Source organism: Plecotus auritus (assembly GCF_963455305.1).
Source record: "Plecotus auritus genome assembly, chromosome: 3".
Classification (NCBI taxonomy): domain Eukaryota; kingdom Metazoa; phylum Chordata; class Mammalia; order Chiroptera; family Vespertilionidae; genus Plecotus; species Plecotus auritus.
The window spans coordinates 123,681,711-123,708,853 of record NC_137772.1 but is presented as its reverse complement, the minus strand read 5'-3'; the positions used below and the strand labels follow the sequence as shown (position 1 = coordinate 123,708,853).

The window sequence follows — 27,143 nt, the reverse complement described above, 5'->3', positions numbered from 1 at the left end:
AGAACAAATGGCATGACCACATTGGCATAAAATCTGGATGAGACAGAGACTGAGAGGTGCAGCAGACACATGTAATCAGGCTGGTGAAAGAAGAGTGACAAGACCAGGAGGGCAGCCCCTCCTGCACCTGGCTGAGGGCCACAGGTGTGGGTCAGGGAGAAGAGGCTGGCAGCAGAGCCATTTTGAAAATGTAGCTGTTATTTGAAATCATCGTAAAGTTGGTTATATCTTAGTTAACCTTCAGTAAATTATATTAGATATTATGATATACTAGATGCCCAATGCACAAAATTGGTGCAAGGGGGGCAGCGCTCAGCCTGGCCTGCACCCTCTTGCAATCCGGGATCCCTCGCTCCTAACTGCCTGCCTGCTCGCTCCTTACCACTTGGCTCGCTGCTCCTTAGTGCTGCTGTGGAGGTGGGAGAGGCTCCCGCCATCACCACTGCACTCTGGCTGAGCCTGGCTTCTGGCTGAGCGGTGCTCCTGCTGTGGGAGCACCACCAGGAGGAAGCTCCTGCTTTGAGCATCTGCTCCCTGGTGGTCAGTGTGTGTCACAGTGACCAGTCATTCTGGTCGTTCCACTGTAATGGTCGCTGGGCTTTTATATTATATAGATATCTGACTATATATCATATATTGTGATTTTAGGTAAATGACAGATAGATAACATCTTTTAGTTCTCATTTGGTTTCTTTTTGTCTTTTTAATTTTCCCAGTTAGAGGAACTCTCTGGATGTGTTGAGGAGAGGGCTCTGAACCAGATGGATCTAATCCTGCTATTTTGATCAGTAAGACATTTCCATTCCCATCCTTGCTCCATGATGGATGGATTAGGCAGACCCACTGTATCCTCTCTCTAACTATGAGGACATGAGAGGGACTATTCTGGTGTGGGTTTGCTGTCCCTTGAAATCTACTCAAACTGACATACATGTAAAGCTATTGCTGCCTACTGACAGAGCCCTGGGAACTTTCTTAGACAAGGTACAAATTGTCACATCCTATGTAAAATTATAAGCCTGAGGAGCATTGCAAGCCTGATCACTTGGCACTAACATACAGGTAAGTTAATATACTCAGAATTATTTAAATGTCGTTTCTTCCAGAAAAAGAAACATCAGAACCTCAAAAATATAATTATTCCCTCCTCCCCCCCCCAAAAAAAAAGGGGGGTTTTAGAATAATCAGAAACAGAGTCTTTACCATTGGGAAAAAGTTTAGTTTGCGGTTCTTATTTATATCTTATCTTTGTGAGCATTCCGTCGTTTATTTACATAAAATCAACCTGGGCTTCATCAACTCTGCTGAGAAAAAAAAAAGTGAAGAACATCTGTAACCACCAGCAAATGATCCAGGGGGAACAAATTCTTTAATTACATCATTAATTTCCACAGACACATCCATTGTATTTGATTGAGCTTGCAGAATGCAAAAACATATTAGAAAAAAAAAAACTCAATTTCAAGTGCTAATAAAAAAGAACACAAAATATTTTATTCGCCAGCACTGTCTATTCCCTTTGATTACAGTTTGCAGGAAGCAAGTGTCATTTAACGTCAAGGTCACAAAGCTGATGCTGATTAGGTGGCCTGGCTGATGCACACATTATGAGTGGATGACTGCCACAGGCACAGCGGACAGGACAGGGAACATGCTCCCAGGAAGTAGGCCAATTGTAGCACAGCTCTGGGGGGCAGCTGCCCACAGCACACTGCTGCCTTTGTCTCAGACATCCTCTGACTAATACCTTCTTGCCAAAGGAAGAAAGCATTATCGCAGGTGACACAAAACAATACAAAATCAACCCAAGGCTGTCCTCGAACCTCTTCTCTTTGCTTCCTGAGAGGCATTTTCTGGAATTCCCATCTGTAAAACATAGGACAACTCCTACATCAGTTCTCACTTCTCATAGAATGGTCACGTACAAGTGACAGGTGTGTGTGAGGGGCACCTTCTCTGTAGTGGCAGTGTTTGATTTCCAAAGCTGGGTGATAAGTACATGGGCACCATTGTATTATTCTTTTTTCCCCTTTTAATCTTCACCTGAGGATATGTTTTTATTGATTAGTTTTTTTGGAGAGAAAGAGGAAGGAAGAGAGAGAAAGAGAGAAATATTGATGTAAGAGAGTAACATCAATCAGCTGCTTTCTGTACATACCCCAACCTGGGATTGAATCCACAATCTAGGTATGTTCCCTGACTGAGAATCGAATCCGCAACCATTTTTGCTATATAGGATGATGCTCCAACCAACTGAGATACCCAGCCAGGGCCATCCCATTATTTGTTATTCATTTTTTTGGGGGGATCTTAACTATTGCATAGTATATTATATTTAAGAAAAGTGGACTCAAATATGAGGGTATTGGGAATTAATTCAATCCTCTTAAGCTATTGTCTGTATACCATTTTTTTTGCTCCAGGCAAGAATTATTTTATTCAATTAAAATGTTCTCAATTCATCAAACATTTCTTGGCATTTTTAAAATTATAAAGATATACATAGAAACAAATAGCAGTGGTGAAGCATCAGTCTCTCTTGGGCCCCTGCTCTAGCTTCACTCCCTTGTCCAAAGGTACCCACTCTCTCTGGCTCAGTGATGCCCTTCCAGACCATTTCCACATCAATAAGTACACATTTTCACATGCTGTATTTCTAAATATGGGGTCAGTTTTGACCTGTGCATCTTTTCTGGGCATAGATTGCTTTAAGTCAACAAGAGGAAAGAATTGAAGTCCTGGGCTAGATGGGATAGGAGTGTTTGAAAGGAACAGCTATGATCTTAGTGGGAAATGTTTGAAGAGAATCATGGCTTGTTAAACTTGCCCTGTGGTCCAACCTAAAGAGGAGTCCCCTTAATCCCATGGTACTAGTGGAAGTTATGTGTGGACTCTTCGGGGCCCTGCCACTTTGTGGCTGCTTTGGGACAAAAGCTCCTCTTCCTTCTACTCTTGGGAGTAGGAATCTGTAGAGAGTGCATGGGAAAGGCCCCTGAGCTGATTGTCGAATGATTCCAGTGGCACCTGGCAGAGCCATGCCCTGGAAACATACCTTGCCAGAGGCAGGTGTGTTGTCAGTCTGACCTTTAGCTCAGGTGCCAGAGAGTGGATTTCATTATCTAAATCCAGCCAGGCAACAGGAACAAACATGATTATCTGGGCCCACCCAGAAGTGACGATTACAAAGAAGACACAAGAATGCACATAATCTCCTTTGTCTTGGGCTTTAGTAAAACTTCCTGGTATTTTGCTATATAAAATAAATGGTGTATTGGCTCTGGGTCACTGTCTCTCCATCAGAGGACAGCTGTCCCACCTGGCCCCAGCTTTTTCCTTCTATCTCTGTGTCTGTCTCTTTCTTTCATTTTCTCAATCCCCAGCCACCCCTACTCAGGAACCGGACCACTCTCTAGCTGTGCTGGACTCAGAAAAGAGAGAAATATTTATAGGAATCACCTAACACAAGGCAGATCTGTGATCACAAACGATGCAAACTGAACTTGGAGCCAAGTGCCCTGTGTTCAGACAACAGCCATCTTCTACCTTTTGCTGCTTCCAGGTCCTTCCTTGAGCATATGTTTCCTCACCTTTCCCCTCCTCCTCCATGTCAGAGCAGAGCCTGCACATGCCTGCTGCAGAGCCAGTGCTGCCGCTCTTCTCTGCAGGGGCTTTCTTGGAGAGCTGCATTCTTCCTGTACTTGTTTTCCTCTGAGCTGCAAGGAGCAGGTCTGCTGTGCCCTGCGGCTGCCTCTGTCTGAGCTGACAGCAGCCCCCTGCCTGCCAGCCGGTCAACTGGCCACCTAGGGCCCACGGCCTCCACCTGCTGAGAGTGCACTTGCTCAGATTCATACCTGATGGAGGAACAGAGCCCAGTTAGGCAGTCTCCATTGACTTTTGCCTTCTCGCTTCCTCTTATTCCCTCTTGTTCCCTAGAGCAGTGGTCGGCAAACTCATTAGTCAAGAGAGCCAAATATCAACAGTACAACAATTGAAATTTCTTTTGAGAGCCAAATTTTTTAAACTTAAACTTCTTCTAATGCCACTTCTTCAAAATAGACTTGCCCAGGTCGTGGTATTTTGTGGAAGAGCCACACTCAAGGGGCCAAAGAGCCGCATGTGGCTCACGAGCCGCAGTTTGCTGACCACAGCCCTAGAGGAACAGTTGGGGAATAAGCAACAATTCTTGAAGCCAAACTGAGTTTCTGAATTTATTGCATTCCTCAAAGAGTGAAGAAGAAATCAAGACTGGGCCTCACAAATATCATGTAGAAGCAAATTATGTTTCCATCTGATTGTGAAGCAGCCCAGCAGATCCACACCTTGGGGATATGACATGCAGAGAAAAGATATTCTCTGATATTAAGAAAATGTGAGTATCTTTCTCCTTAAGACTAATTAGACAGCTCAGGAAAATAGTCAGGGAAGGAATATCTAGATTTGTCTTGTTCCCGTCACAAAATGATAATCCTTTGGCCAGAAATAACTCTGGGTGCACATAATTTTATGAGAATACAATAAACAGAATCTTAGATTCACAAAACATTAAGAATTAAGGAGTAGTTATTAGCTTTCCAAAAATAATTTGGCATTTCATCCTACTGAGATTTGTGGTATTGGGTGTGGCTGACAATAAATGGCTCATAGACTACAGAGATTTCCATAGTAAAATTCTGAGACTCATATACAAATATGTCAGATTGCATAGCAAGATGGACCCTCAGAAACTGAGAGCTATCAGGGTTCCGTGATCATTGAAGATCACGTGCCAAATCAGAGTTGATGTTTGTATTTTAAATTGATGTTGTTGGAAACTTGCCCCACAACAGGCTAATGAAAATTAAAGCTCCTGGTGTTCCAACAAAGGTGAGAGGTTAGGAAAGATGCTGTATTAGCTTTCCTAGTCTTACCATGCAATGTTGAAAAACCAACAAACAGGAAACTTTCCTCCAGCCTCGGGAGCTGGGGCAGGCGGGGGGGTCAGCACCCCCTGGGAGCTTATGAAAAACACAGAGGCAAGAGCCCCATGCCTTGAGCTCATTCCGAAGATCTGGTGTGGAATAGAGGCCTCAAAAATTTTAGCAAACTCCATAAATAGTTGTGAAGCACACCAATACTTGAGAACCTCTAACACAGTGAAAACAGTTTGTGTTTTAAATTAAATAGACATAGGTTCAGCTTTAGAGGCCCCCATTCTGTGACCAGAGAGCTACTCTCTCTATACCTAGGTTTTCTCTGTTTTTCCCTACATTCCAGGGCTGTTGAGAGCATGAACTTTGTAGAGAGCGCCGGGGAAGGCACATGGGCATTTCTTTAAATTGTCAGCTGAATCCAGGGCTGTCGGCAAAGCCACGCCCTGGAAACACATTCTGCCAAAAGGCAGAAGTGTTATCAGCTTGACCTTCATTTCAGCCCAGGTGCCAGGGGGTGAGTTTTATTATGTAAATCCAGCCAAGAACCAGGAACGAATAGGAAAGCTTCCTGGTTTTGGGGGGTATAAAATAAACACGCTGCATCTGCTCTGGGTCACTGTCTCTCCATCAGAAGAGGGCAGCAGTTCCACCTGGTCCCAGCTTTTTGATTCTATCTCTGTGTCTTGTCTCTTTCTTTCATTATTTCTCAAGCCCCAGCCACCCCTACTCCATGCTTGACGCGGAAAAGAGAGAAATATTTACAAACTTAATGGCATGTGTTAAGTTTGTCATCTAGTGCAGTGGTCGGCAAACTCATTAGTCAACAGAGCTAAATATCAACAATACAACGATTGAAATTTCTTTTGAGAGCCAAATTTTTTAAACTTAAACTTCTTCTAATGCCACTTCTTCAAAATAGACTTGCCCAGGCCGTGGTATTTTGTGGAAGAGCCACACTCAAGGGGCCAAAGAGCCGCATGTGGCTCGCGAGCCGCGGTTTGCCGACCACTGACATAGTGGATGATTAATAAATGTCACTTCCAGTATTAGTCTCCACGGACTGGGGGCTTACACAGCAGAGATTAATTTTCTCACAGTTCTGGAGGGCTGGAAGTCCAAGATCAGGGTGTTGGCAGATTGGGTTCTCCTGAGAGCTCTCTCCTTGGCTAGTACATGTCTGTCCTCTTGCTGTGACCTCACACATCCTCTTCTCTGAGTGTCTTTTCCTTTTTTTATAAGGACATCAGTCCTATTGAATTAAGACCCACCCTTATGACCTCATTTAACCTTAATTGGTTCTTTAAAGGCTGTATCTCCAAATACCATCACATTGCAGGATTAGAGCCTCAACATGGGAATTTGGGGGGACAAAGTTCAGTCTGGAACACTTCCTCTTACCCTATCCTTTCACCTATGCTCCTTCCCTCTCAGTCACCATCAGCAGTAGTCTATGTTTGAGCCATCTTCCACTCCAAAGAATAATTTTACAGCACTTCTTGGATGAAAGCACTGGTTGAGGTGGGGGTGAGGATAGGGAGGGAGTATTTTGCTGAAGGTACTGGTTTTCTGGGAACCCAGTCCCCAGAACCCTGGTCCAAGAATGTAAGAGACTCTACCAGGGGTCCTCAAACTTTTTAAACAGGGGGCCAGTTCACTGTCCCTCAGACAGTTGGAGGGCCGAACTATAGTTTAAAAAAAAACTATGAACAAATTCCTATGCGCACTGCGGGCCGGGATGAGTCAGCTGCTAAGCAGGACAGGCAGCGGCACCCGGCGGACCGGATAAATGTCCTTGGCGGGCTGCATGTGGCCCGCGGGCCGTAGTTTGAGGACCCCTGCTACACTGAGCTAAAGGATCTCATTGCTCTTGCTAGTTCAATGTCATTTTAAAAAATGACCTAGACAAAGAAGGCACGGAATACCCATGTCTAAATTCTGAGTTCTCACATTTCCACATGCTGAAGGGCTTTTCCCCACTTTAGATCACAGCAGAGAAAAAGAAAAGCTTTTTTGAAGTTCATAAGTGGAAAGCTTAACTTTGTGATATATTATTTCCTGACAGAATGGTTTCTTAGCACCTATTTTTAGAGGCTATTATATTCCATTTCAGACATATGAGGTTTCATTCTAAACAAGCTGCCTCTTCTGCTCGTTGCCCCAGTGTCTCCCTCATGGTTGCACACACAGCTCCATAGAGGCTGGAATCCTCATAATAGAATCTGTGATGTGAATTTTATTCATTCTGACCGTACATGGCAGCCCTTCAGAATCCATCCCTGATGGAACCAACAACACACTGAAATGAGTCAGTGTATGAATCACTCAAGATGCACTAGAAATCTTCAGCCCTGGCATTGTACTCTTATTCATATCAGAATGCATTAAATTTTCTGGCCTAGACTATGAATTTTACCTCTTTTCTGATTATATTTCTTAGCTATCTGTTTTTTCCCCATGAAACTGAAGCAGCCTTCTAAAAATATATGCACTTATTATATGTCTTCCTTGATTCAAATTGTGCCACTATGATTACTCTGAATTGTAAATGACAAACTGAATGGAGAGGCCTGTTAAAGTTGTGCATTTATAATAATGCATTGAATATTTTTCTCTGATAACTTAGGTGGAGACTAAAGCTCCAGTTAGGGGCATTTCTTTTTTATAATTTAAATATTATTGGGGTGACATTAGTCAACATGAACATACAGGTTTCATGTGTGGATTATTAAGTTACAAAATCTGTATATAGTATCATGTGCCCACCACTTAAAGTAAAATCTCCTATCACCTCATATTAGGACCCCTTTCTCCCTCTTCCCCCTTCCCTCTGGCAACCACCACACTGCTGTTTGTGTTTATAAGTTTCGGTTTTATATTCCATATATGAGTGAAATAGTACGAAACCTTAATGAAACAATACTTAACCTTACTACTCTGATTTTTTTTAAAATGTTGATTTCAACCTACTAAATTGACTCTGTGAGTCACTAATGAGTCACAACTTTTAATTTAAAAAACATTGGTCTAAGAGTGTGGTAGGCAGAATAGTGCCCCTCAAAGATGCCAACAGCCTAACCTCTGAAACCTGGGAATATGTGACCTCACATGGCAAATGGCATTTAGCAGATTTGATAACATTAAGGATTTTGAGATGGGAGATTATCTTGGAATATCCTGGCAGCCCAAGGTAATCATGGAGGAGAAAGATGCGACGAGGGAGGCAGAGTTAGAGCAGTGCAGCTGGTCATCCCTGTCTTTGGAGATGGAGGAATGATCCATGAGCCAAGAAATGCATTCCTCTAGGTCAGTGGTCAGCAAACTCATTAGTCAACAGAGTCAAATATCAACAGTACAACGATTGAAATTTCTTTTGAGAGCCAAATTTTTTAAACTTAAACTTCTTCTAATGCCACTTCTTCAAAATAGACTTGCCCAGGCCATGGTATTTTGTGGAAGAGCCACACTCAAGGGGCCAAAGAGCCACATGTGGCTCATGAGCCACAGTTTGCTGACCACTGCTCTAGGTGGAAAGGTAAGGAAACAAATTCCCCCTGTAGGCTCCTAAAGGACATGCAGTCCTGTTGACATCTTGACTTTAGCCTGTGAGATCCATAGGGCTTCTGACTTCCAGAACTATCACAAAATAAATGTGTGCTGTTCAGGCTGTAGAGTTGTTAGTGACTCATTACAGCAACAATAAGAAACTAATACATGAAGGAGATGAAGAGAAAATGCAGGCAGTGTCAGTGTGGAGAGGGCGGGACAAGAGCGGACTTGATATTCTTGTGGGACCTTCCCTTTTTAAAAAAGAAATTGTATTTATTAAATTGATTGGAGTGACATTATTTCTTTTGAGAGATGTGAGTCTGGATTATCTCCTAGGATAGGGCTGCAGCCCCAAGACAAATCACACTTTTCCTCACTCTAGTGTTTTCTATTCTCAGGAAAGTTAAAGTAAATATCAAAGACTCAGTGGTGGGGAGGGTCTCTTTCTATTTGTTTAAGTGGCATGACTATATGGATTTGGGGCAGTTAATGTGCTATAAGCCTGTGAGCTGATCTGGGAGATGGAAGGAGCAATCTTTACTTAGTCCTCGCTTTTTAGCCAGTTCACTGAACCAGCATAGCATTCTCAGATGACTCTCTGGTGTATCTATAACTCACAAAGCAGAGTAAACAATATAGATTTTTCTAGGATGAAAGAAGAAACTGCTCCAGAGCAGAAGGGGTTATCAGCCACACAACAGAACTAGGAGATAAGTGATTTGTAAAATGGGCCAGAGCAAATGAGTTAGTACCAGGCTCTTGCATTAGTTGAGCACTGGACAGGCAAACCAGCAACAGGACCTGTAATGGTCAACTCATATTTATAAAATAACTAGAGGCCCAGTGCACGAAATTTGTGTGTGGGGGGGGTCAGTCCTTCAGCCCTGCTTGCACCCTCTAACAATCTGGGAATGCTGGCTCTTAACTTGCCTGCTGGCCTGCTTGATTGCCCCTAGCCACTCTGCTTGCCTGTCTCATTGCCCTTAACTGCTCGCCTGCCTGCCTCATCACCTCTAACCACCTTTGCCTGCCTGCCTGATTGCCCCTAACTACTCTGCCTGCCTGATTGCCTCAACTGCTCACCTGCCTGCCTGATTGCCCCTAACTGCCTCTGCCTGCCTGCCTGATTGCCCTTAACTGCTTGCCTGCCAGATCACCCCTAACTGCTTCTGCTGGCCTGCCTGATTGCCCCTTATATTACACTTTTATTATTATAGATAGTTGCCTTGCTCAAAGTTGTAAGGACCTGCTTGATATAGAGATAGAAAAGTTTTAATTTTTACTCTTGATTATGGCAATTAACTAACACAAATGGCCACCAAAAAGGTGATTTACCAAAGGGTGTATAGCAAACAGTGCTGTTAAGTCCTCTTCCGTGAAAATGTGCATGTTGTGCATTCTATCTGCCTGGGTACATGAAAGACTGAAGTTTCTATCTGTCTTTGCAATCATATGAGCGAATTGTGTGAGACTCCAGCCCAGTCTGGTTTGGTGCTCACAGAATAATAGAGCTCTGTTTTTTTTTCTTTGCTCCATTGGTGGAAATTTCGTAGAAGTTGCAGGATATCTTCCTTTTAATTTTTCCTTGACACTCTGACTTATGTCTCTCACATTTGCTTTCCCTCCATCCCCCACCGGCAACAGTAACTTGCTCCAGGCTCACTTTGCTGGAGTAGCTAGGACAGTGGTCGGCAAACTCATTAGTCAACAGAGCCAAATATCAACAGTACAACGACTGAAATTTCTTTTGAGAGCCAAATTTTTTAAACTTAAACTTTTAATGCCACTTCTTCAAAATAGACTCGCCCAGGCCATGGTATTTTGTGGAAGAGCCACACTCAAGGGGCCAAAGAGCAGCATGTGGTTCGCGAGCCACGGTTTGCCGACCACTGATCTAGGAGATCTTGCAATGCGTCCACTACCAGAACTACGATTCCTAGCATTCCTGTGCACCAGAACCACGATTCCCAGCATTCCTGGTGTTCCCCATACTCTTGGCTTCTGCTTCTGGTCCAGGGGTTGCAGAAACGAAAAGGAAGCAAGCAGTGGGGCTGAAAAGACTGGGGTATTCTGGTGGGGCTGACAGGACCTGACACTCCCTCGGCAGCCAGCTGGGGCATGTGGGAGGCTTGGTTTGCCAGGGTGATGAAGGAAGCCAAGCATCCTGCCCGAAGGAAGCCAAGCATCCCGCCAGCTCTGGCCAGCTCCATGGCCGCCGCCCAGAGGCCGGCCCTCAGTGGCCAGCCAGGGTGTGCAGGAGGTTTGGCTTCCTTCATCGCCAGGGTGACAGAAGAAGCCAAACATCCCGCCCACTCCGGCTGGCTCCAGCCAGCTCCGTCACTCCAGCTGGTGCTCCCATGTTTGTGGCTGTGGGTGTCACCATCTTTGTGGCTATGGGTGCGGCCACCTTTGTTGCAGAGTGACGGTTAATTTGCATATTGCCCTTTTATTAGTATAGATGGTCAAGCCCACCCAGTGTGGCTCAGTGGTTGAGCATCAATCTATGACCCAATTGAGGTCACTGTTCAATTCCTGGTCAGGGCACATGTCTGAGTTGCAGGCTTGACCCCCCCTGTAATAATTCTCTCTCATCACCAATGTTCCTATCTCTCTCTCCCTCTCCCTTCCTCTCTGAAATCAATAAAAATATATTTTAAAAAAATAATGGTCAACTTGTAAGTTACTTGTTCTGAAAGCACAAACCATCTGCAAAACAAATCCAAAAAAATAAAACCTAGAGTATAATTTAAAATTAATAATTTATAATAGCAATAGAAAATATAAGGTAAGGTATTGCAGAAAAAAATCTAAAAAATCCATGACCTTTACTAGAAAATTATAACATTTTATAGAAAGACATAAGACCTAATAAATGAAAAGCTATTCCTTGTTTGTGGATGGGATGACCATCTTAAAAATGCCAAATCTCTCTCAAAGTATTATATAAGTTCAGTGAAATGAAAATCATTACTTCAGTGACTGCTGTGTGTAACTTTACAGGACAACTCTGAAGTGTGTGTGCAAGAACACAGGGTCAAAATCACCAGGACTATTGGAAATGTCACCTTCTCACATGTCATTCCTTATCATTAAGCTCTGTCAATAGGACTGTTTGCCAAAGGAGCAGGAAGAGACACACAGGCTGATGGGACAGGATAGCAATGGAACATGCACCCAGGTAATGTTGGTCTCTGACAGTAGTAACACTACAACTCAGAGGGCAAAGATAGACTAGTCAATAGGTGGCCATGGGACAACTGATTGTCAATATGAGAAAATAAAATTAGACTAAAATGTTGAAAACAAAACTTTAAAACTCTTAGAGGGAAAAAATATAAGACATCTGCATAGGAAAAAAAGTCTAATATATGCACACAAAATAAAAAGGAAAACATAGATTCATTCAATTACACTGAAATTGGAAAACTTGCATACAAGAAAAGGTACCATAAACAACATGAAAAAGCCAACCAAAGTCTGAGAGAAAAATTGTAAATACAGAAAACTAATAAAGGAGTTGTGTGCAGAAAATATTAATAACTCTACATATCAATTTGATTCAACCAACCCAATAGGTAAGCAGGCAATTGATATTAACTGGAAATTTACAAAAGAGGGACCTGATAACATGCTCTACTTAGTAACTGAGGAACTGAAGATGAGATGCCATTCCACTATCATCAAACTGGCAAAAAATTTTAAGTGTTAGGATGTGGAGAAACAGGAACTTTCATACTTTCCTGGTAGGAGTGTAAATAGGTACAAGCATTTTAGAAAACAATCTGTCTAGTGAAACTGAAGGGATTTACATTCTATGCCCCAGCAACTCCACTCCTAGAAATGTTCCTCAGAGAAACTCAAATATGTGCACAAGGAGATCCATAACACCCTCATTTAAATATTGTTTATAGCAGAAACAAAATATCCATCATTAGGAGACTAGACAAATAAATAGTGATATATTCTTCTGTGCTATATGATAGTTAAAAATGAATTAACTAAAGCCTTGTGTATTACCATAGATAGATTTCAAACATAATGTTGAGTAAGAAAAGTTGCCGTAAAATACGTATTGTTATCTAGCATGCAAAACAATATTATTTCTGTATCTAAATAATTGTATAAAAACTAAAAGCATGCATGAGAAACACCAAACTCAAAATAATAGTTATGTCCAAGAAGAAGGGAGGTGAATAGAATGAAGGTGAGTGGGAATACACAGAAGGCTGTATCTGTAATGTTTAATTTGTACTTTACCTTCATTGTTTTATACTTTTTATTTATATTTTTGTATGCTTGAAAAAAATTAAAAACTGCATCATCTTTATTTTGCATACTTTAATTTCAGAACAAAATTTTAAAAATCAACAATACACAACATCCAAACCTAATGTCAAATATGAGAAGAGAAGGCTTGAGGCCATTGTAACCTGCCTTAGGCAAAGACAGGAGAGAAAAAACTACTAAACATCAGTTAGAGGAAACCAGGTGGACTAGCGCCATGCAGGGCTGCTGGGGGAGCCATGAAGACACTACATAGAGGATACAAGGTCTGCAAGTAGAAACTCTTAATCTACTTCTTCCATGCAAGAGACATTCTCATCACCCTCAGGGGTTATCTCATCAGGAACAGCAGCACTGGGTTCTTCTGCTGTCACTTCATCATCATCAATGCCTCGGCCTAACTTGATCATGCAGTAGATGCTGTTGGAGTAGGTCTAATGATCCTCAAGTGAAAAGTCAGAAGAGAGCAGCACAGTTTCAAACAATAACACCACAAGGTCCTTGACAGCCTTGTCATTCTTGTCTGCCTCCACCTTCTGGTGCAGAGTCTCCACAATGGGTTGGTCAGGGTTGATCTCCAGGTGCTTTTTGGCCATCATGTAGCCCATTATAAAATTATTCCAAAGTGTCTGGGCTTTCATGATACACTCCATGTTAGCTGTCCAGCCATAGGTGCTAGTCACAATGCAGCAGGGTGAAGACAAAAGCCTATTGGAGACTGTCACCTTCTCAACCTTCATATCCAAGATTCCTTTCATGAGTTTACAGAGGTTCTCAAACTTGGCCTTGCTCTTTTCCATTTTCTCTTTTCCTCTTCATCCTCAGGTAGTGCCAGGCCCTCCTTGGTAATTGAGACCAAGCTTTATCATACAAACACCTCGAGCTGCTACACACAGTACTCATCGATAGGCTCCTTCATATATACTACTTCAAAGCCCCATTTCCAAGTCGCTCCACAAAAGCAGAGTTGGCAACTTGCTCTCCTGGGTGATATAACAGATGGACTTCTATGTCTTCTTCATGTGAAAGACATATTCTGAAAGAGAAGTCATTTCACCTCCAGACTGGGAGGTGTGATAGTGCAAAAGCTCAGAAAGGCATCCCCGACTAGTCCAGTCCTCATGGAGTCCAAGCTTTAGGTTATTAGAGAATGTTTCATAGATTTTTTTATAGTTCTTGTCTTCTGCCAGCTCAGAGCAGAGCTCAAGGCACTTCTTACCAATATTTTTATGAATGACCTTCAGGATTTTACTTTGCTGGAGCATTTCTTGGGAGATGTTCAGAGGCAGGTCCTTAGAGTCAACCACACCACAGATGAAGTTCAGGTACTCTGGTATCAACTCATCACAGCTGTCCATTATGAACACACTAGAGGCCTGGTGCACGAATTCGTGCACAGGTGGGGTCTGGCCAGCCCACCCTGATTGGGGCCAATTGAGGCAGGGCCAGCCGCGGGGAGGGGATGTGGGATGTGGGAGGTTGGCCAGCCAGCCCCACCCCTGATGGGGGGGGCGTGATTGGGGGTCACAGTGTGCATCAAAGCAACTGGTTGTTCCGGTTGTTCCGACATTCTGGTTGCTTGACTTTTATATATATATATATATGATGGACATAGAGTTTATGTTGTTCTTCTTGTTCTCGAAGAGGTAAAAGAGAGCCCAATGGGGAATGAATAGCAATGCCCCAAATTACAACTGACCTTCTACAGAGAAGTGCTTGACTGCCAAGAGGTCTTCCAAGTCATCTGACTTCAGCAATTTCTGCCTGGAATGCAAAAGTCTCCACTTCCTCCTCTCCATGGTGCACCACTTTCTCAGGCTTCTTTAAGGTGACGAGATCCAAGTACTAGAGAGCAGGGACTGTATTTGGCTCACAAACTGCTGAAAATAATTACTTGAAAAAAAAATCAAACCCTTCTGATGAAGCAAGAAAGTGTAAAGAAGAAAAAAATAATTTTCCTTCTACTCTCCTAAGTTCTTCTGGCTGGAATAGCAATCAAATTAATCATGAAACAGGTTACAGGAGAAATAACCAAATTTGCTGCATATGTATATACAGGGGTTCAATAAGAAGATAGGGGGCCAGAGGACAAATGGGGCAGTTAAGGCTTATTTGCCATCTTGAGCTAAGGAGAAAGGGAATGTGGGGGGTGAGGGGGCGCTGTTGTGGTTTGGGACAAAGGGCAGGAAGGCAATTCACATGGAGATAGAAAGCAAATGTTTGCTAAGCAAATGTTTCCTGAGCCAACTTTAACAGTGAGACACGGAGAGGACTTTGATCAAAGGGGCCTTGCTAGGTCCCTCCCTTTTATCACACTTAGTTTATATAAAAATATAGTTATCTGTGAAGATGGCTCCCTTACTGGAGCAGGTCCTCTATCTAAATTCTTTTAGGTGGTTAAGGAGGGCAAAGGTTCTTCTTGACTCTTGTTTCTTAAAATAACAAACTTAAAACAATCAATATCCCCTCAAAGGCATATTTTGAGGTGGCAAACTCTGCTTCTCCCCTCAAGCTATCCTTGATCTTGCCCCTCTAAGGCTGTCTTTGCCAGCCTTTCCAGTCCCCTACCCATCAATCACTCCCCAATGTACCATCATACCAAAGCTTTGTGTGGTTTCCTAAATACAGGAGTCCCTTCGTTATCTTTGGTTTTGCTTTCTGCACCTTGACCCTGATCCAAAAATACTAAATGGAAAATTCCAGAAATAAACAATTCTTAAGTTTAAAATTGTGCTCCGTTCTGAATAGAGTGATGAATTCTCACACTATTCCTGCTCTATCTTGTGGTTTCACAGTGCTTGTGTTTAAGGAACCCTTATTTTACTTAATAATGACCCCAAAGTATAAGAGTAGTGATGCTGGCAATTCAGATTTGCCCAAGAGAAACCATAAAGTACTCTCTTTAAGTGAAAAGATGTGCATGCATAGGATAAAAAACCAGTGTATATAGGTTTTCAGGCATCCACTGGGGTCTTGGAATATATCCATAGATAAAGGGGAGGAGGGCTACTATAATTTCTCTTCACAACTCTATACCTTTGCTTATACTATTCCTCCCCCCAATGCCATCCCTTTAGACCCCACCTGGGAAACTATTCATCCTTCCTGATTCATTTTATGTGTCATCTCTGGTGTTATTCAAGGTAATACTTCTCAAATTTTAATGTGCATAGGAGTTACCCTTAGATCTTGTTAAAATGCAAGTTGATGCTGTAGGTCTGGCACAGGGGAGCATGTACTGCATTGCTACCATACTCTGCAGTGATGCCCATGGGCAGGTTTGAGGAGCCAGGCCCTCATGATCCCACCTTCCTCCAGGGCACATGAGCTCCCTGCTCTGGACTCCCACAGCCCCCTCCACATCCCAGTTATTCTGGGTCTGTTTTTCATATCTGCCTTCTTCACAAAACTCTTAAGGGTATTAATCCCACCCTGGACCACATTGTACTGCCCACACCTGGGATTCATTTGCTGAATATGTAAAACATTCCAATGTTAAAAATACAATTGTCTTTTGTGTCTCAGGTGAAACCTTATTAAATCTGTTAAACATTTCTGTTTAATTATGTTTTATATCCCAGGCTGGTAGCAACAGGAAAGCAGAGCAGTGAGTGCACATTGTGTGAAGATCAAGTTGAGTAAGCTCCTAATTATAGCGCTCATTTGCTGAGGGAAATGGAAATCCTTACATGCCTTCAGATCCCTCCAGGCAGTGAAAGTTGGGAGAGGTAGTTACTTAGTCACCGGGCATCCGTTTTGTTCTAAGCATTAAGACTTAAGGCTTAGGGGAGTTTTGAGACCTCTTCTAAGAAATAGGCCTTCAGAGAACAGGAAGATTAAAGGGCAAAGGAAGGGCTCCCTGGTGATTAACTCCAACTGCTTGGGCAGGGTTCCCATGGGTGGGCAGAGATCCTGCCCTGCTTTACCTGTGCAGGTGGCTTAGTGGAGGCACCATGGAGCCCAGCTCAGCTCTCAGTCAGCAGCCTGCCCCAATTCCAATTCTGGCGCTGCAGTTTGGCAGCTAACACACCTTGAGCAACTCACTTCAGCTTTCTGGGCCTAGGGTGCCAAATTCCAAAAAGTATTGCATATTTATACTAAATATAAAATAAGTATGTGCAAAGTATAAGATATTTATACTAAAAATACTCCTTGTTTATATGAAACGCAAATATAATTGGGTGTCTGGTATTTGACAAACTTATCTGGGCCTCTCTTTATTTCTAAAATGGAGATGATAACAGTACCAACCTTGTAAGGTTATGAGGATGAAATGAATTAATATATGGAATTTGCTTAGCATAGAACCTAGCTCAGAGTAAGTGTTCAATAAGGTAATTTTATTATACTAGTAGCTCCCTCACAAACACTGTTGTCCATGTCTCTTGCCAGAACCATTACCCTAAGTTCTAACTGGCCACTCTGATTCCAGTTCCTTCTTCCTCCCACCTTCCCTCTGTGTGCTGCTAGAGATATCCCTGGAAAATAGAAATCTGATCATGTAGTTTACATCCTACTTAAAATTTTCTAATGCAAAAAAAAAATTTGAAAAGATATATGTACTCCTATGTTCATTGCGGCATTATCTACAATAGCCAAGATATGGAAACAACCTAGGTGTCCATCAATACATGATTGGATAGAGATGTGATACATATACATAATGGTATATTGTAAAGGCATAAAAAACAAAGAAATCCTACCATTTGTGACAACATGGATGGACATTGAGAGTATTATGCCAAGTGAAATAAGTCAGACAGAAAGACAAATGCCATATGACTTTACTCATCAGTGGAATTTTTAAAAAGCACACAAATGAACAAACAAAACAAACATAAACAGACCCATAGATACAGAGAACAAACTGATAGTTGCCAAAGGGGAGAGGGTGGGAGGATGACCATTAAAAAAATAATAAAACCCTCTAGTGGTTTCCTGCTACCCATAGGATCAAATCCACACTTCTCAGTCTGGGGTGAACTTTAAGAATTGCACTCCCTTACCTTTCCCATCTCCATTACTGCCACCCTCTCCTCTGTGATTCCCACACCATGCCTATTCCAAGCCCCTTCCTCCCTCTGGGCTCTTTCCTGCCACCTCCCTCCACCTGGAATCCCTATCTCACCTTGGCCTCCCTGATGAATATCCAGTCATTTTTCAGAGCTCTGGTTAAGATCGTCTTCTCTGGAAGCTTCTCTAACCCCCTCACTATGAACCCCACCCTTACCCAGCCCAGCTCCATATGTGGGCTCTCAGAGTGCCTCATACATACCTTTATCTGTTCTTATCACACTATACTATAATTACTTCAATTTTTGTCTCTAACAGTATAATATGTGTGTAAATTAATTTTAATTCTCAAACTGAAGCTTTTAATTAGTATTTGAAATATCTTAATGAGGAACTCATACATTAAGAGTGATTAGTGAACATTTTAAAAATCCTGGCAAGTCTCAACAGTCTAGAGGGGGCTGCACTACTTCAAACATCCTTACTTAATTCTTTACCAGAGGACTTGTTCCTTGGGTAAGGGATGTAGGCCAGCTTCCTTTTAAAGAATGAGCAGTGATCAAGCTAGACTTGTACAATGGACCAGAAAGACTTAGCTAGCCATGCATGTCCTCTCTTGGGCAGAATAGAAAGAACCTGAGGTCTAAACCCCACTCATTTCTAGGTTTTTCACTTACTGGAGTCTTCTACCATTTGGTGTGATTGAGTTGATCCATTGTCAGAACACAGTCACATTTGCCTCTGGTCAAACTTTCATGCAAGGTGTTTATTGGAATGCCTGAAAGAACAGAGAGCATGGTGTTTGTACTTGCTTGCAAACAAAAGTCGGTTCACATTTCAGAATGTGGCCTAAGACTTGCTGTCATTATTACATAACACCTGGTAGGGAGGTGGTTGGGCAGGAGGCATCTGTATTCCTCCAGGCATCTCTAATCACTGGAAGCCACTGTCATCCACCAAGAAGGACCTGATGACCATGAAACCAAATTGGTTTTAGATCATTTTGCAACACCCTGTCTCTCCAACTAAAAGTGAGTTTGAAAGTAGGGACCTATGTTAACGACTTTGTGACTTCAGCTCTCCCACTGCAACTAGCCCAGCATGGGGTGTGATAAGACCTTTGAAAGAAAAAGCTAAGCCCTAGCTGGTTTGGCTCAGTGGATAGAGCATCAGCCTGCGGACTGAAAGGTCCCTGATTCCATTCCAGCTGAGGGCACATGCCTGGGTTTCTGGCTCGATCCCCAGTAGGGGGCATGCAGGATGCAACCAATCAGTGATTCTCTCTCATCATTGATGTTTCTATCTCTCTCTCCCTCTCCCTTCCTCTCAGTAATCAATAAAATATATATTTTAAAAAAAGAAAAAGAAAAAGCCAAGACCATTTATTGCTGCGCAGATTTAAAGTGTTGAGAACAAACTCAGATATCTGATAGCAAATATAATGGGGTGGAAACATATAGGAGAAATAGAGGATACATAAGAAAATTAACTTTTGATATATTTTCCTTGAAATTTTTTCTGTAAGAAATAGCTTTTCCTCTTGAGAATTCATATATTAGCATTAAAGACATTGAGAAGTCTTTAAAAAATAAATTTCTTCTCAGGCACTTTGCCTCTGGGTCTTCTTCAAATCCATACCATAGTTTAACCAAAGAAAACATCAGACAAACCCAAATTAAGGAACATTTGACAAAATATCTGGCCAGCACTCTTCAAAGCTGTCAAGTTCATGATAAACAAGGAAAGACTGAGAAACTGTCAAAGACTGGAGAAGACTAAGGAGACATGATGACTAAGTACAATGTGGGATCCGGAATAAGATCCTGGAACAGAAAAAGTACATTAGTGAAAAAAATTGGTAAAATGTAGTTGTTGGTGGTGAAATGGCACCAAGTGTTAGGCTGGTAGAGTCAGACCAGACCTCTATTCAGCAACCTTGGTACTTGAGTTCTGGCTAGGAAAGAATTCAGAGCCACGACTCAAACTATAAGATAAAGTTTATTTAGAAAGTCACAGAGGTAGAAGAAGTGAACTGTAGAAGGAGAATGGGCTTAGGAAATTAGTTACAGAGGCAAAAGAAGGGCCCTTGGAGCTTGGGAGAAAGAGAGAGACAAGGGGGTGAGGAAAGGGGTGGAAAAAGGCATGTGTGTGCTCCTTAGAGAGAGCCTCACTGGGTCCTCTGTCCTAAGGGCTTTTATCTGGAGGTCTCAAGGGAGGACCTCAATAGAATATTCATTAGCTTTCTAGGTGTATCTCCTCCAGTTTGTGGTCTCCACTGATTGGTCAGTGCCAGGGCAGGAAGTTATTAGTCATTGAAGCTGGTCCTGATGTCAGCCATGGTGTTGATCCATCTGGTTTTGCTGTTTTCCTGGGCCCGGAGCGGAAATACAGCTGAAGACTAGATATCATCTTCAGGGATTAATACTTAAGGGAGTGGTCATGCAAGGGCTTGTAGCTTTGCCTATTGCTAGGCACCTGGGGCTCTCCACCCCAGTGACCCTCTGCACCTGACCTATGTATAGTTCCTACTCTGCTTATGTCTATCTAACTGCCTACTACACAAATAAGTCTGGAGTTCAGTTGATGGTAATTGGACTAATGTTAATTTCTTAGTTTTGACAAATGTACTGTGGCAATTAAAGATGCTAGCATTAATAAAAACTACCTGCAGGACATATGGGAACTCTGTATCATATTTAGAATTTTTCTGTAAAATTATCATAATTCTAAGAGAAAAAGTAAAGGTAAATATTTGACTGACGGGATTTGTTTTTGAAATAAAGAGGAATCTTGTTCCTGATAATTATAAAGTCAAAAATAAAAAGGGCCTGACCTGATGAGGTGGTTGGAGCATTATCTCATACACCAAAAGGTTACAGGTTCGATTCCCAATCAGGGCACATATCCAGGTTGGAGGTCGATCCCTGGTTGGGGTGTGTATGAGAGACAACCAATTGATGTTTCTCTCTCACATTGATGTTAGTCTCTCTCTCTCTCTCTCTCTCTCTCTCTCTCTCTCTCTCTCTCTCTCTCTCTCTTCTCCTCTCCTCTCCTCTTCTCTTTCTCAAAAATCAATAAAAAAAATTATAAGGGAAATCATATATGTGAGAATGACCCCCCATCTGGAATCCATATTTGCTGGAATCAGCATTTGTTTGAGGAGCTGGGTGGGATCTGATCCAGACCATTTGAGCCACATAGTTTCTACCAAGTTTGCAGTGAGGAAATTCTTTAAACTTGGTTCATATGTGTGGCTTTGCTGAATGGGTGGGTGGCTAGCTACAGTGTGAAAGCAGCTTTGGGGAAGTGAAACAATTTCTTCTGGGTTGATTCAGCAAATTAAGGGCACAGAGAATCACAAGCATCACAGCTTCAAATCTCTTCTAATAAGTATCACAATAAACATCAAGACTCATTCCCTTCCAGTGCCTACCACAGTACTCCACACACTGTTGTGTATCCTGAATGTTTGCTGAACTTTGCGGCACTATAACCAAGTTCAGGGTTGCCCACACTCACCTTGATGGGAAAAAAATGTAGCCAAAGTTGATAAAGCTTGCCTTTTTTCCCTGATATTGGCTTTGAGGTTTTCCTTTTAAGTTTGAGATGAAGGGAACTAGTATTTACATTTCGACTAGATCGCTTTCAACGTAGCTAGTCTCCATGTTTGTTGATGTAAACAAATGCAACAGTTGAGTATTTGCTGTTACACAGTGAGTGTTTGTGAAGTAATTTATTTTTTTCTGATTATAAAACAAATAAGGCTCTCAACCAAAAACATGAATACCATAAAAGTAGAAAGAAAAAGAAAAAATTAAAAGTCACACCCTATAATACCATGACCCAGAGACCAATGACATCAACAAAATAATGAACTTTTTATTTTTTTATTTTTACAGTGTAAAATTTTTATATTTAGAATTAGGCAGCTGGACTCAGTTTAGATGATTTCAGTTTTTGTTGGCAACATCCAAAGCATCATAGTCAGAAGCCAGTCAAACATATGCCTTCTTCTCACCATCAAGCCTGATCAGGGTGTTGATCTTGGCCACATCAATGTCATAGAGTTTCTTCACAGCCTGTTTGATCTGGTGCTTGTTGGCCTTGACATCCACAATGAACACCAGTGTATTATTGTCTTCTATCTTCTTCATGGCTGACTCGGTAGTCAGGGGGAATTAGATGATAGCATAGTGGTCAAGCTTGTTTCTCCTGGGTGTGCTCTTCCGAGGATATTTAGGGTGCCTCCGGAGCCTTAGTGTCTTTGGCCGTCGGAAGGTGGGTGACGTGTGGATCTTCTCTTTTTTTGTGGCTGTGGATGCCTTTTAGTGCTGATTTCTTTGCCTTCAAAGCCTTTGCTTTGGCTTCAGCTTTAGGAGGGGCAAGGTCTTCCTTCTTAGCGTTCGATGCCATCTTCATATTTCGTATAATATATATATAATGAACTTTTTAAATACATATATAGATTTTTATATGCACCCTTGATTGCATTTATTATTTTCTTATTGTGGTAAAATATACATACCCTAAAACTTACCACTTTAAGAGTATAATCCAGGGGCATTAACTCCATTCGAATTGTTGTGTAGCCAATACCACCACTCAACCCCAGAACTTTCCATTGTCCCTTTATTGCAGGGAACATTCCCACAGTGGGGAAGGAAGTATGGAGGAGGCACACTTTCTTTTTGGGGTGGGAAAAATGTCCTGGAATTAGGTAGTGGTGATGTTATACAATTGTGTGTAAATCTTTAGTAAACCACAAAATTGTACATTTAAAAATGATGTATTTTATGCTATATGAGTTATTTTTAAAAAATATTTTTATTGATATCAGAGAAGAATAGAGAGGGAGAGAGAGAGAGAGAGAGAGAGAGAGAGAGAGAGAGAGAGAGAAACATCAATGATGAGAATCATTGATTGTCTGCCTCCTGCATGCCCCCCAATGGGGAATGAGCCCGCAACCCTGGCATGTGCCCTGACTGGGACTCGAACCATGACCTCCTGGTTCATAGGTTGATGCTCAACCACTGAGCCATGACAGCTGGGCTATGAGTTATATTTTTTAAAAAGATATAGAAAGAGGAAATGCTTTCCAATTCACTTAATGAAGCAGCATGACACTGTGATGACTTGTCTGGCTACAAAAAGTTTGCTGGTCAGTCATTTTGTGAATGTGGTCAAAGTCCAGAGCCAGTTCACTTAAAGCAAGAGAGATAATGCTAGATACTCTGGGTGAGTGGGTTCAATAAGTTGAAAGGCCTGAAGAGCAGAGTTTTTGCTTCCTTGAAGCGGAAATCGCACCAGTGGAAGCAGCCTTAGCTCATGCCCAGAGTTCCAGCCTCCCTTCCTGCAGCCTTATGGATTTCACACTTGCCTCCTCTGCCCCCACAGTCACATATTCCTGGCACTAAATTTTTTAATATAGCTCCCATTTGTTCTGTTTCTCTGATTCAACCTTGAATGATACACCCTGATATCAAAACCATATAACAATATCACTATAAATAAATAAATACAGACCAATATTCCTCCTAAACAGAAACACAAAAATCCTTGATAAAATATTAGCAAATCAAACTCAGCAATATGTAAAAGGACAACACATCATGACCAATTGGGGTTTATCCCAGGAATGCAAGGTTGGGTTATTATTTTAATAATTAATTAATGCAATTCACCTCATTAGCAAAATACAGAGAAATGTCATTTCAGTAGAAGCCAAAAAAATTGACAAAAATCAGCACCTGTTTATAATCTAAAAAACACACATACTCTGAGCAAACTAGGAATAAGTCAGTCCTCAATCTATGCATTAACTTTCTAGGACCACCATAACAAAGCACCATAAATGGGCAGCTTAAGTGACAGCATTTATCTCACAGTGCTTGAGGCAGGAAGTCTAAGATGAAGGTGTCAGCAGGGTTGGTTTCTTCTAAGGCCTCTCTCCTTAGCTCACAGAAGCCATCTTCTCTGTGTGTCCTCACATGATCTTCACTCTATGCCTGTGACCTAATTTACTCTTCTTGTAAAAACGCCAGTCATATTGAATTAGGGTCCACTCTTAAAACCTCATTTTAGCTGAATTACCTCTTTAAAGATCCATTCTCCAAATACAGTCAGATTCTGAGGTCCTAGGGGTTAGGGCTTAAACATGTGAATGGAAGTGGGAGAATGCTCTCCAGCCATGAGAATCTAATAAAAGACATCTTTGAAAAACTTATGGCTAAAACCATATTAATGATGCAAAATTGAATGTTTTCTCCTAAAACAGGGGATCAGGTAAGGATTTCCACTCACACCACTTTTCAACATAGTACTGAAAGGCCTAGACAGTACAATAAGGGAAGGTGTAAGAGTGTAAAGAAAGCAGTAAAAATCTCTTTATTTACAGTTGACATGATTGCATACATAGAAAATCCCAAGGAATCTCCGCCCCCACGCCCCACCCCCCCAAAAAAAGTTGCTAGGAATAATAAGCAAATTTATTAAGGTTGTAAGACACAAAGTTAATATACAAAAATTAGATGTATTTTTATATTTTAACAATAAACAGTTAGAAAATGAAATTTAATAAAGCCACACTACTATTGCATATAAACATAAAATATGTAGAGATAAATTTAACAAATATGTTCAAGACCTTTACATTTAAAAATACATATATTTCTGAGAGAAATTAAAGAAAATCCACATAAATAGGAACATACATCATGTCCATAGATTGAAAGGCAATACTGTTATGACTTCATTTCTCCCCACATTCATCTATAGATTCAATGCAATCCCATACAAATCCAAGAAGGCTTTCATTGTAGAAATTTGTAAGCTCACTCTAAAAATTATTAAAAAGCACAAAGGACTTAGAATAGCCAAACAATTTTGAACAAGACTAAAAGTTTACTGTAAATTAGCCATAAACTATAAAGTAATAGTAATTCTGAACAAGATTTCAAGAATAACTATAACGGTACATTACTTAAGAAAGCATCATCTCTTCCCCAAAATGGCCTGAGGTAACCTCTGAAATGGTTTGCTATTCACTTGACTCAGAAAATCCCACAAAATCATGCACATCAAGAGGTTCAAATCTTCATGTTCACTCTAAGAACACAGTGAAACTGCCCAGGCCATCAAGGGCACTTTACAGAAGCAATGTGTGTCATTCTGTCATTACAATGATGGCGTTGGTAGCTGTGCCCAGACCAAACAGAGGGGCTGGATACAAGATCAGTAGCCTAAAAAGAATTTGCTGCACATGCTTAAAAATGCAGGGAGCAATACTGAACTTAAGGGTTTAGATGTAGATTCTCTGATCACTGAGCGCATCCAGGTGAACAAAGCTCCCAAGATGCGGTGCAGAACTTAGAGAGCTCCCGGGTGGATTAACCCACATGAGCTCTCCCTGCCACGCTGAGAGGATCCTTCCTGAGAAAGAGCAGGTGGTTCCAAAACCAGAAGAGGAGGTTGCACAGAAGAAAAAGGTATCCCAGAAGAAACCGAGGAAGCAAAAACATATGGCCTGGGAGTAAATTCAACGCTAATAAAAGAAAAAAAGCATGATATTGGCAGAAGGATATGTTTATACAGCAATGAAATGAAATATAGTCTAAAAACAGACCCCAAATTACATGCTCAATTTGTATTCACTACAACTGCCCAAGCAATTCAGTGGGGAAAGGAAAGCTTTTTTAACCAATGGTGCTGAACAACTGGATGTCCACATAGACAAAATAAATGTTGATGCTACTTCATACCATACTCCCAAATTAATTATGAATTGTACACCTAAATGAAAAAGCCAAGATTATAAAGCTTGTAGAATTATGCATAGGAGAATATATTTTCAACCTTAGAATAGGCAAAAATTACTTAGATGAGACACAAAGAACACCAGCCAATTGATAAAATGAACTTTATAAAATGTGCTACTCATCAAAAAACGGCATTGGAAAAGATAATAGGTAAGCTATATATTGGGTATATGACAAAGGACTTATACTTAGAACATATCAAGAACTCCCGCAACTCAATAATAAAACAACTAACAACACAGTGAGTAAGTGATTCTGATTAAGATCCTGCATGCAGAGTTCACATTATATGTCTTTGGAGACAAATAAGTGAAAGTTAAACTATACTGTAAGAAAATCCACTCCGTCATCCATCAATAAGTCTGCCCAAAGTTTCCAAGAGAAAATAGACATGTAAATTCAAAATACACTATCACTAGTACAGTAAGTTCTAGTGCGTTCTGTAGAGGGCCTACAAATAGCTTTGGAAAGATGAACCAGATAATCCTCTTGGTTTCCTTAGGAGACAGATGAGGGAGGGAGAAGTTCAACCTAATCTCACAGAAGCCACCGAAAAGTCCATGACTGAGCTGCAGACATCTTGGCTCCTGGTGGACAGAGCCCTGCCAGAGTTGGTCTTGCCCACCCTTTCAGATGACTCCCCAATGGGCTCACTCAGCAAACAGTTATTGAATAAGGCATCCCTGTCAGTGAAAGCCAGGGCTCTCACTTTAGAGGTGTCCTGCCCACTAGCCCAGGTGCCTCTGGTGACTTATTTCCTGATCCCAGGCTGGCTCCAGCATGAAGCAGGGACCCTAGAGTCTTCATGCCTCTGCTCCCTAACCTCTTACTCACTTCCTGGGCTTCACCAAAACCCTCCCAGGTGCATTCCTGTCCATCTTTCCCATCCAAACCCTCAACTGCACTTTATATTGTTATTGTTCAGTGAAGCTTCATTTGCTGAACCCTAGTATAAGCCTGCTGTGCTTTACAAAAATTTGCACTGTCACTCTGGCCTTGGAGCTGTTTCTGCTGGTGCCTCCCTTGGAACTGCTCTCCAAACAATGTCCACCACGCCCATAAAATTTCTCCTGCATCCTCCCTCCTCCCAAGTCCCTTTATCCTCTGCACCCAGGGAACTTTCCAGCGTACATGTCTTCACAGGACATGTCACATCTTGCCCTCCTAGTAGAAGACCGGGGAGCGGGCCAGGTCGATTCCCACAGGAGCATGTGGGAGGTGAGCAGAGGTAGGTTATCAGATGTTCCACATGCCACACTGGTTTTGTTGGAATGAAATTAGTTCTTGTTCAGAGGACACAATGAGAGAGCTGCAGATTGAGAAGACAATAGTTAGAAATTCTTCCGGATAACCAAGACTATTTTTAGGAGACAAGACATAGCATTTTCTAGTAACTTCCTTCACCTGGCTCCTTATATTTAGAATTTAACCTTGCATTTTACAGAAATTAGATCATCAAGAGAAAGTTTGTGTCTCTAAGTGACCGAAAAAAAGTATTTGTAATGACAAATAGGCTGGAAAGAGGAGGAATTCATGGGGTTAGGGTGACTGTTTCACAATTCTGTTTCCAGTCCAT

General features: G+C 41.7%; 3 pseudogenes across 3 annotated transcripts; 1 reads left to right on the top strand and 2 right to left on the bottom strand.

Moving 5' to 3' along the window:
* Positions 1-13,024: 13,024 nt before the first annotated feature.
* On the bottom strand, positions 13,025-14,539 carry LOC308244162 (heat shock protein HSP 90-beta-like; annotated as a pseudogene). Its single transcript has 2 exons — positions 14,352-14,539; positions 13,025-14,116 (listed from the first exon to the last, which is right to left on the bottom strand). The product of its transcript is annotated as a heat shock protein HSP 90-beta-like (transcript).
* Positions 14,540-21,703: 7,164 nt separating this feature from the next.
* Positions 21,704-22,172, bottom strand: LOC308244161 (large ribosomal subunit protein uL23-like; annotated as a pseudogene). The gene has a single exon. The product of its transcript is annotated as a large ribosomal subunit protein uL23-like (transcript).
* Positions 22,173-24,781: 2,609 nt separating this feature from the next.
* LOC308244881 (large ribosomal subunit protein uL22-like) lies at positions 24,782-25,285 on the top strand (annotated as a pseudogene). Its single transcript has one exon. The product of its transcript is annotated as a large ribosomal subunit protein uL22-like (transcript).
* The last annotated feature ends 1,858 nt before the right edge of the window (positions 25,286-27,143 follow it).